The sequence below is a fragment of the Gossypium hirsutum genome, chromosome A09 (genome assembly GCF_007990345.1).
Source record: "Gossypium hirsutum isolate 1008001.06 chromosome A09, Gossypium_hirsutum_v2.1, whole genome shotgun sequence".
Classification (NCBI taxonomy): Eukaryota; Viridiplantae; Streptophyta; class Magnoliopsida; order Malvales; family Malvaceae; genus Gossypium; species Gossypium hirsutum.
Genome location: NC_053432.1, coordinates 67,817,736 through 67,826,872, shown reverse-complemented (window position 1 = coordinate 67,826,872; position 9,137 = coordinate 67,817,736). Strand labels below are relative to the sequence as shown.

The 9,137-nt window shown below is 30.6% G+C and overlaps 1 long non-coding RNA gene and 1 pseudogene across 1 annotated transcript; both read left to right on the top strand.

The window, feature by feature from the left end:
* The first annotated feature begins 1,122 nt into the window (after positions 1-1,122).
* On the top strand, positions 1,123-2,864 carry LOC121206149 (protein DETOXIFICATION 44, chloroplastic-like; annotated as a pseudogene).
* An 84-nt stretch (positions 2,865-2,948) lies between these two features.
* On the top strand, positions 2,949-3,490 carry LOC121206151 (uncharacterized). Its single transcript, XR_005901133.1, has 2 exons — positions 2,949-3,162; positions 3,280-3,490. It is a non-coding gene; the product is annotated as an uncharacterized lncRNA (long non-coding RNA).
* Positions 3,491-9,137: the final 5,647 nt, after the last annotated feature.

Below are 9,137 nucleotides of genomic sequence, written 5' to 3'. Positions count from 1 at the left end.
TACGCTGAAAAAAATTTTGGAATAGTTGGGCTAGGGTTTTGGTATGGTTCGGGTTTAGGGTTATTTGGTAGTTTGGGTTTAGGCTAGCTGGGTTTTGGGTTAGCCCAAAATTGGCTGTACACATCGATTTTCCTTCATTCAACTGGGATTTCTTCCCCTTTTTATTGGATATACAATGTTTCATCAATTTCATGCAAGGATATTTAAATCATATTCACATCAATAACAAATTTCAAGTATTAATAATATAATTCAAGTTACACGAACTACCTGGCGAAATTGCAGAAATATCAAGATTTAAGGGCATTTTGGTAATTCACCATTTTCCCAATTTTCACCCTATCTTAAATTGATAATTTCATTCAATTTATTAATTTAAATAATAAAACAATTCATTCCCTTCAATTTGGTCATTTTTGACATTTTTACAAAATTGACCCTTGAAGTTTTAATTTTATTCAATTTAGTCCCTAAGCCCAAAACTTGCAATTAGCCATGCTAGCTGAATATTCATATATATTTTTGGTTTAGCCAATAAGTACAGTTTATTCTTTAAGTTACCCCTGTTCTTCTGTCTGACAGTTCTGACCCTTCTTCACTAAAAATTAATTATCTCCTCGTATAGAATTCGAATGATGTTCCCATTTATTTCTCTTGAAAAAAATACTCATTCAAGATTCTAAACGTATAAATTTAAGCCCCTAATTATTTTTCTCCAATTTTTGATGATTTTCCAAAGTCAGAACAGGGGAACCTAAAATCATTCTGACCTTGTCTCACAAAATTTATTATATAAGAAACTAGACTTAATAAGCTTTAATTTCATATTGTAGTCATCCTATAATTCGATTTCTACAATTTTGGTGATTTTTCAAAGTTGGACTACTACTGCTGTCCAAAACTGTTTTAGTGCAAGATATTAATTACCATGTTATAACACCCTTATTTTCTTTTTCTACACTATTTCTCATCACGTTCTCTTATTTTCTCTTCACTAACATATCAAGAACATAGGATCATATGTAAGGAAACTCTACATTAACGGCTTGTTTGGTTCGATGTAATGGGTTTACCATTACGCGCCGAATCGGTGGGCCCCACCTATTCCGGCGTTTGGTTCGCTGTAATGCCTATTACGCGCCGAATCGGTTACGTATGTATTCCTCCTTTCTTACCGATTTCTATTCCCTGCCCTTTGTTCAGTTTAGCTCCCGTTTAGCATTCTTATCTTTTCTATGCCCTGTTTTACCCTCATCTTCCCAAGCCAAAATCCACCTCCAGAACTCTCCCTCCCAACATCAAACAGGCCAGCAACCTCCACCGCTCCCGTTTCACTTTCATTTGTTGTTTTGTCGAACCAAATGCACCCGAACTGTTCTTCAAATGCAGTGAAGGGAAGTCCAAAAACAGACTTCTGTTCTTCAAATCCCAACAAGGTAAACATTTTATTTCCAAAAAAACCGTCAAGAAAACCTTTCCAATTCAATCAAGGTAAACATTGTCTGCCCTAACATTTTTCTTTCAACGTGTTTTCCCTTTTATGTTTTTAAAATGTCTATGATGGAAGATTCAACATTTCTAGAAATTGAATCATGCATTAGTTTCAGGTTTTAGAAAGTTTAAGACTTGATTCATCAAATTAGTTGAATCATGTAACTATCGTTAAAAATTGGCATCTATCTATTGCACTGCCTGCTGCATTGGCTTTGGCTGCTGATCCCATTGCTTCACTTGTTGATACAGCCTTTGTTGGCCATTTGGATACTTGTTTTTCTTTTTTTATTATTAATACTATCATACCAAGCTTGCTTTTGTAGCTTTATCTATTAATCACACAGGTAACTATTGGCTGATAAATATTAGTTTTTTTGTGGTGAAGGGTCGGTTGAATTGGCGGCAGTTGGGGTATCTGTATCGATATTCAATCTGGTGTCGAGATTGTTTAATGTTCCTTTACTTAATATCACAACATCCTTTGTTGCTGAAGAGCAAGCATTGATTAGTAAAAGCAAGGATGGTAATTTTCAGTGAAAAGATTATACAATAACTGCAATACTTCATGAAAATGATCGTTTGGTTGAACTTTTAATTGACTCTGGGGTTTGGTATAATTAAGATGGTGAATTTGAGCATCAAGGCAAGAAAGTTCTTCCCTTCCTTAGCACTTGCTGCTGGACTTGGCATTGCAGAAGCGGTTGTACTCTCAGTTGGCTCGGGTTTCTTAATGAATATCATGGGTATACCTATGGTATGTCAGGATAACTAATGATGTATTTGTAATTATATTTTGGAATTGTAATGCTTTAATTTCTTATATCTTATTACTTTTATTTTTCATAGGATTCGTCGATGCGTGGACCAGCGGAGCAGTTTCTGACATGGAGAGCCTTTGGTGCCCCACCAGTCGTAATTGCACTTGCTGCTCAAGGCACTTTTCGTGGATTTAAGGATACAAAGACACCTTTGTATGCCATTGGCAAGTATTACAGCATGCCTTATGTTTCAAGTTCCCTCAAGGGGTCTCTTTGCTGCTTATAGATAATTTCTTGCTTGAACTAACAGGTGCAGGCACCTTACTAAATGCAATATTGGATGTAATCTTGATATTTCCCTTTGGTTTTGGCGTTGGTGGTGCTGCAGTTGCTACTGTGATTTCTGAGTACGTCAATAATGTGGTAAACTTAATAATTCTAGTGTATTTGCCTCATAACATTTCTGCTAATTTTGGATGTTCTATTCATTTTTTTATTTTTATTTTTTGAAACTAGATATCTGATTGCTATTATACTTCTGTGGGAGTTGAATGGGAAAGTTGAACTGATCTCTCCTAAAATTGACTGGAGTAAAGTTTCCCTCTACTTAAATCTGGTACATTTCTTGCTGATCTTAAGTATTACTTTCAGTATCTGCTTATTTTTTCTTATAGTTAAGCTTCATAAAATGAAAATAACAACAAACAATTGAATTTTAGTATTGAAATTGTGATGGTACCTGCAGGTGGACTACTTATTGGTAGGAACAATAGCCACTCTTGGAACTCTCACACTTGCAACATCACTGGCAGCTAGGCAGGGCCCTATTCCTATGGCTGGTCATCAGATTTGTGTACAAATTTGGTTGGCTGTATCTTTGTTAACTGATGCTTTAGCACTCTCTGGTCAGGTAGTATGTCCTTTGGTTTTTCATTTGGAAGACCCCAAATGTAGGATGTTTATGACAATACCATATAAAGTAGCACCAAATGAAACCTGTTGGATGTATTTTTGGTTTCTGTTACAGGCTCTTCTTGCAACTAATTACTCCCAAGCGAATTACCAACAAGCTCGCAAAGTGATTTACAGTGTTCTAAAGGTTTATAAAAGCTAGTTGTCCGATTCTTCGAAATTGAGAATTTTATTAAATTATATATTTATTATTAAGAATTTTATTAAATTATATATTTTAATTAATATATATTTAATAATAATTATGTTAAAATATGATTAAATTATTGGATACCTTGTTTGCATGTTCCTCAAATGTTTCACCAACATTTTTTTAATTCTTTTTCTACTTTCTTTTTTCTCGAAAGGTTTTCCCTGAGAAAGAAAAACACATAAGATGCATGTACTTCATTAACTCAATCCAACTGTTTTCTTCTCATGTATGCTTCATATTGAGTCTTGTGTTTTGTGCTGATGTGAGGGAGCATATATACAAATGACATTGGATGTATGACATAGGACTAAATAGATTTTGAGCTTTGACAAGCTGCTTATAAGCATTGTTTCTTATAGAAGAAACACATTATTGGAGAAAGCTTTTGAATCTCCCAACTATTGGATTTGGGTTTCTTTTTGACAATTTGTTTATTGTGCTTTTGTTTAGATGATGAGAAAGGAAAGTCAAGAATTATATTTACTCGTTAAGTTAAATGAAGATATTTGTAATTTAAAAAAATAAAAATTCAATATAAATTTAAAATAAGAGTTTAACTAAAAAATAAGAGTTAGTGGCAAAATTAATAAAATTTAAATTTTAGTGGTAAAATTCAATAACATAAAAATTAAGTTACAAATTTACTCATTTTTTAAAAAAATAACGGCAAATATAAATAAAAATAAAGTACAGTGACAAATTTCAATATTTATCTATAGTATGATGATAAATTATATATTTTTATTAACTTATATTTAATAATAATTATGTTAAATTATATTTTATAGTATTATATATTATGATTTTAGAAAATTCATATAAGAATATTTAATATTAAGAATTTTATTAAATCATATATTTTAATTAAAATATATTTAATATTAATTATTTCAAATTATATTTTATAGTATCATATATTATGATTTGAGTAAATTCATATAAGAATATTGATTATTAAGAATTTTATTATAAATTATATATTTTAATTAAAATATATTTAATAATAATTATGTTAAAATATGATTAAATTATTTATTACTGATAATAATATTCTTATTAAAATTTAAATAACAATAACAATAATCATTTACCAAAACAATTTTATGCTAAGGGTATTCTAGTCATTTTAGTTTTTTCCATTATGCTATTACACCTCTATTCCATTCAACCAAACACAAGATTACTATTACGCCTCTATTCAATTACATTCAACCAAACAGTGGATTAGCTATTACACCTCTAATCCAATACACCTCTAATCCCAATACACCTCTAATCCAATACAGCGAACCAAACGCACCCTAACATTAATCTCATGCTTTTTCAATAATATCAAACTTAAAAATATATTGAAATCATGATGTTCTTGTTCTATTGATTTCAATCTTCATCTTGATTTTCTCTCTCCTTCAGCTTCCTTTTCTTGAATCCCACTTGATATTCTAACTTCCCATATTCTCCTTAACATTTTTCTCTCTAGGTAGCTATGGAAATTCTTTTAATTTTTAGGTGAAAATGGTGAATTTTTGGTAAAAGGACCAAATTATAAAGAAATGAAAACTTCTTTTCTTCTTCTTCTTCTCACGTTGGTTTTGCATAGGAAAAATGGATGAGAATTCCTCATATTTCTTTCCTTATATAATAATAAAATAATAATAAAATATCTTATTAAAATATTAATAAAATAATATTTATCTAATTAAATAATTATAAAATATCAAAATATCTGTAGCATCATTATTACTTTCTAGATTTCTCTCTCTTCCAATTGACCATTTTTCCCTTTATTATCTTTTAAAATTCCATCCTTGAGTCATTATTTAATTTAGTAAAATTACAATTTAGTCCCTCTGTAACACCCCTATCCCGTAACCGTTGCCGGAATAGGACGAGACGTTACCAGAAATTAGGAATCAGATCAGGACAGTAAAATTTTGAACCTTTTCTTAAATAAAAGATCATTTATTTATATAACTAGTAGACACAAACAAAGATCGAATTTAAAACTTATAAAAGTAAACTTCCATAAGATGCCATATTCGCATGGCTTATATACAATAATCAAAATATCATTCTACTTATAGTCTATCCTATACATGCCATAAGCTAAGTCTAAATCACATGATTACCACAATAGTAGATAGTCTGACGAAGTGCTGACGATCCCCGAGCTAATAGTAAGAGTCAACGATCTACAAAAATAAACAGAGAAACATATCATTCAAAGTAAGGTTTCATAAACTTAGTAAGTCTTAAGCAATTTAAACAGTTGAACTTAAAAAAAAAAAAACAAACCAAATGTTCGAAATCACATAACACTTTCTGAGTACAATACTATTTGGCCGATTATGCACAAACACATATCATTTTACTCCGTTTATACTCAAACTCATATAAACATAGTATTTACAAGCTTCCGGATTAATTTTAATTCTTTCAAATTTCACAAGTGTATCACTTCTTACCCACACTTACTTTCAACATTCATAGTTAAATGGCATATCGAAAACTATCTTGTAACTTTGCATAAAAATTGAATGCACACATATACAAATATATATATGAATTTACAACATCTTTTCATATGCTTCTCATTACACATTCTTAATTCCCATCAGATCAATCTCACATATATAATATATATATCACATACTTGAATCACTTAATGTGCAATACGAGTTCAATTTATCATCTTAGCATAGGATCTCGTAGTCATATACTTTATCAAATTCACTAGCACTTGGCCTGCGAGGTATAAAACCCGAACATAACACCAGCACGAAGCCTACGGAACTTTAAACCCGGATACAATCTCAGCACAATTTATTTTATATACTTTTTACTAACTTTGGCCTCATCAAATATCTAATAATACACACTTTTCACAATTGGTCATTCGGCCACATTATATACACATAAACATATGTACATTTCACACTTGCCCATTCGGTCACACCACATACGCAAGCACATATATAAGATAATGCTTTTATCATTACTTGCTAATACATCATATACTTTGCTTTCATTTAAATAACCACTTAGCCATATTACATTTCTAAGTAACCATTCGGCCTCACTATAAAAGAAGATAGCACACATTTTCATAAAGGTCATTCAGATAACTTGCACACATTTAATAATAGCCATTTCGGCCTCACCACATATACATATCTTATACATCAATTTCATCATATCAAAATCGACTAGGTATACTAGTCATTAATGGCTTATAGCCTCATTTTAATATGGATTCGGTACTTTGATTATCAATATTTAATCAAACATGTTCTTAATTACATTTATTTAACATTTTATTTTACATTCGGCAATGACATGTTCATCTCCAATAATTCAATACTTATAACTTATAATTTCACAATTTTAACATCAAAGATCCATCTAACACTCATATATCATTTCCTAACGTCACAATTCAAAATTCACATATGGTTTTAATCAATATCTTATAAGCAACTCAAACAGTTTTATCAATGTTTACAACATAATCACAAATTCACTACAAGCTGTCTTCCTGAGCAACAGTCATTAAATTATTTATAATTGGAGCTACGAAACTCCAAATCAATTGACGTAAAATTTCCCTGAAAATAGACTGATATATATTTTATCCATAAAATTTCAGAATTTTTAGTTTGGCCAATCAATACCAGATTTTTCTTAAAGCTTCCCCTGTTTCACTGTTTGACTAGTCTGACCACCCTTTACTTCGAATCAAATTTCTAATTGTACAGAATTCAAAATATGTTCTCATTGATTTCATTAGAAACTAGACTCATTAATATTTAATTACATAATTTATTCAGCTTCTAACTCCACTCCCACAATTTATGGTGATTTTCCAAAATCACGTTATTGCTGCTGTCCCAAGCAGATCTATTACAATTTACTCTTAAATTTCCAAAAGTTCAAACACTTAAGAACTTACTAAGATCTCAATTTCCCTTCTTCAATTTCCTAATCACATTAATAGTTTCACTTACTTTGTAACATTAATCCACAATCCATCTCAAAATTCATTCGGTAATTTCATCACATAATTTATTAAAATACCATTTCCTTATATTGATGTCAAATACATTCAAGAATTTAAAGCATAATTTCATAGCCAAATGTATTCACTATTCGGCATTTACAAGAAATTCATAGTATTTTATTCACGTCTTAACTCATGATGCTTTCGGTTATTCCATCTTATCTCATGTATTCAAAATACCATTCACACATATTAGTTCATAAGACATTTGGCTATCACACATAGTCCTCACTAAATTCATACTCATTCTATTTACCATTACTTAACCGAAACACAGAGATCATATATCATTCTCTAAAACTCTTTTAGCATATACCTCATCTCCATGCACAATTCAATCGAGTAAGCTAGCCATTTTCGGCTCATATTATGAACATTATTAATCATTCGAAAAAATATATATTTATATATCACATATACTAAAACTTTATTCTATATTCATTTAATCTTTAAACACATAAATTCAACTTAATCGTTTAAGAGCTTACCTCAAAAGTTATCGTACGGCTATATCGACTACACGACCACCTTCGTTTTTTCCTTGATCCGAGTTTGTCCCCTTAAGCTCTTGATGCTCAATCAATAATTTTAACTACTCAATTTACAAACGGCAATGTCATCACTTTACATAACAGAAATTAAATTTCATTACTTAAACTATCCACGGCAATCACCTTCCGAGCACCTTAAGTTTCTTTAAGCTAAACCACCTCATAGCATACATATACACATTCGGCTAATTATAAAACAAAATCAGCACTCATAACCGAATCATTAACTAAAATCACATTTGGTAATATGCTTAAATAATCTTCAATATTTAATAACATGTAAAACTAATTTGCTTGAGGTGCCATGAATTATTCAAATTGGCCGAATATCATTGAATTTCTAAAATCATGCTTATAACCACTTGGCCGAATTCCACATATCAAAGCCACTTATATATATTATTCAAAGTATTTAACAACACTTAAAAGTCCAAAACCGAATGTTCATTATGCATTTCCTTAGTTCTAGATTCGGCAAACACATGTATAATTACTAAAACTTTATTATTATATATTTTTTAAAAAAAATCCAAAACCATAAAACTCAATTCATATAACACCAAACTCAATGCTAAATCACCCGAGGCACATTCGGCACTAGCACAAGCACACACACATTTAACTTTTATAAAATTCAACTTTTAACAAGCTCCCTATGCTTCCATGATAAAAACCGAATGCTCATCTTACCACCAACATGCATATTTAATTATCTCAAGCCTCTCTTAATCAATTTTATTCATAATAGCATTAACTCAACAATCCATTACTCATACAAAACAAACATAACCGAAAATCCCTTCATGAACTAATCACTCACATGTAACATACTTTTCAAAAGCAAGCTCATAAACATATGAATTTTGGTATCAAATTATCCATTGAACATTCGTTTACTATCTTCTATCCTCAACTCAAATTTCCTCACTCATTTTCACTAAGGCCGAATCTAAAATACCTCATAAACTAAATTTATCAAGTGGGTTTCGGCTAGAAAAAGAAGAGAAACACAAATTCATCAACAATTTACAAACCACATCAAATTACCTTCAAATTTGCCTCCAATTGACCGAACGGTCCCAAAACCATCCTTCACTCTTTTTCTTTTTATG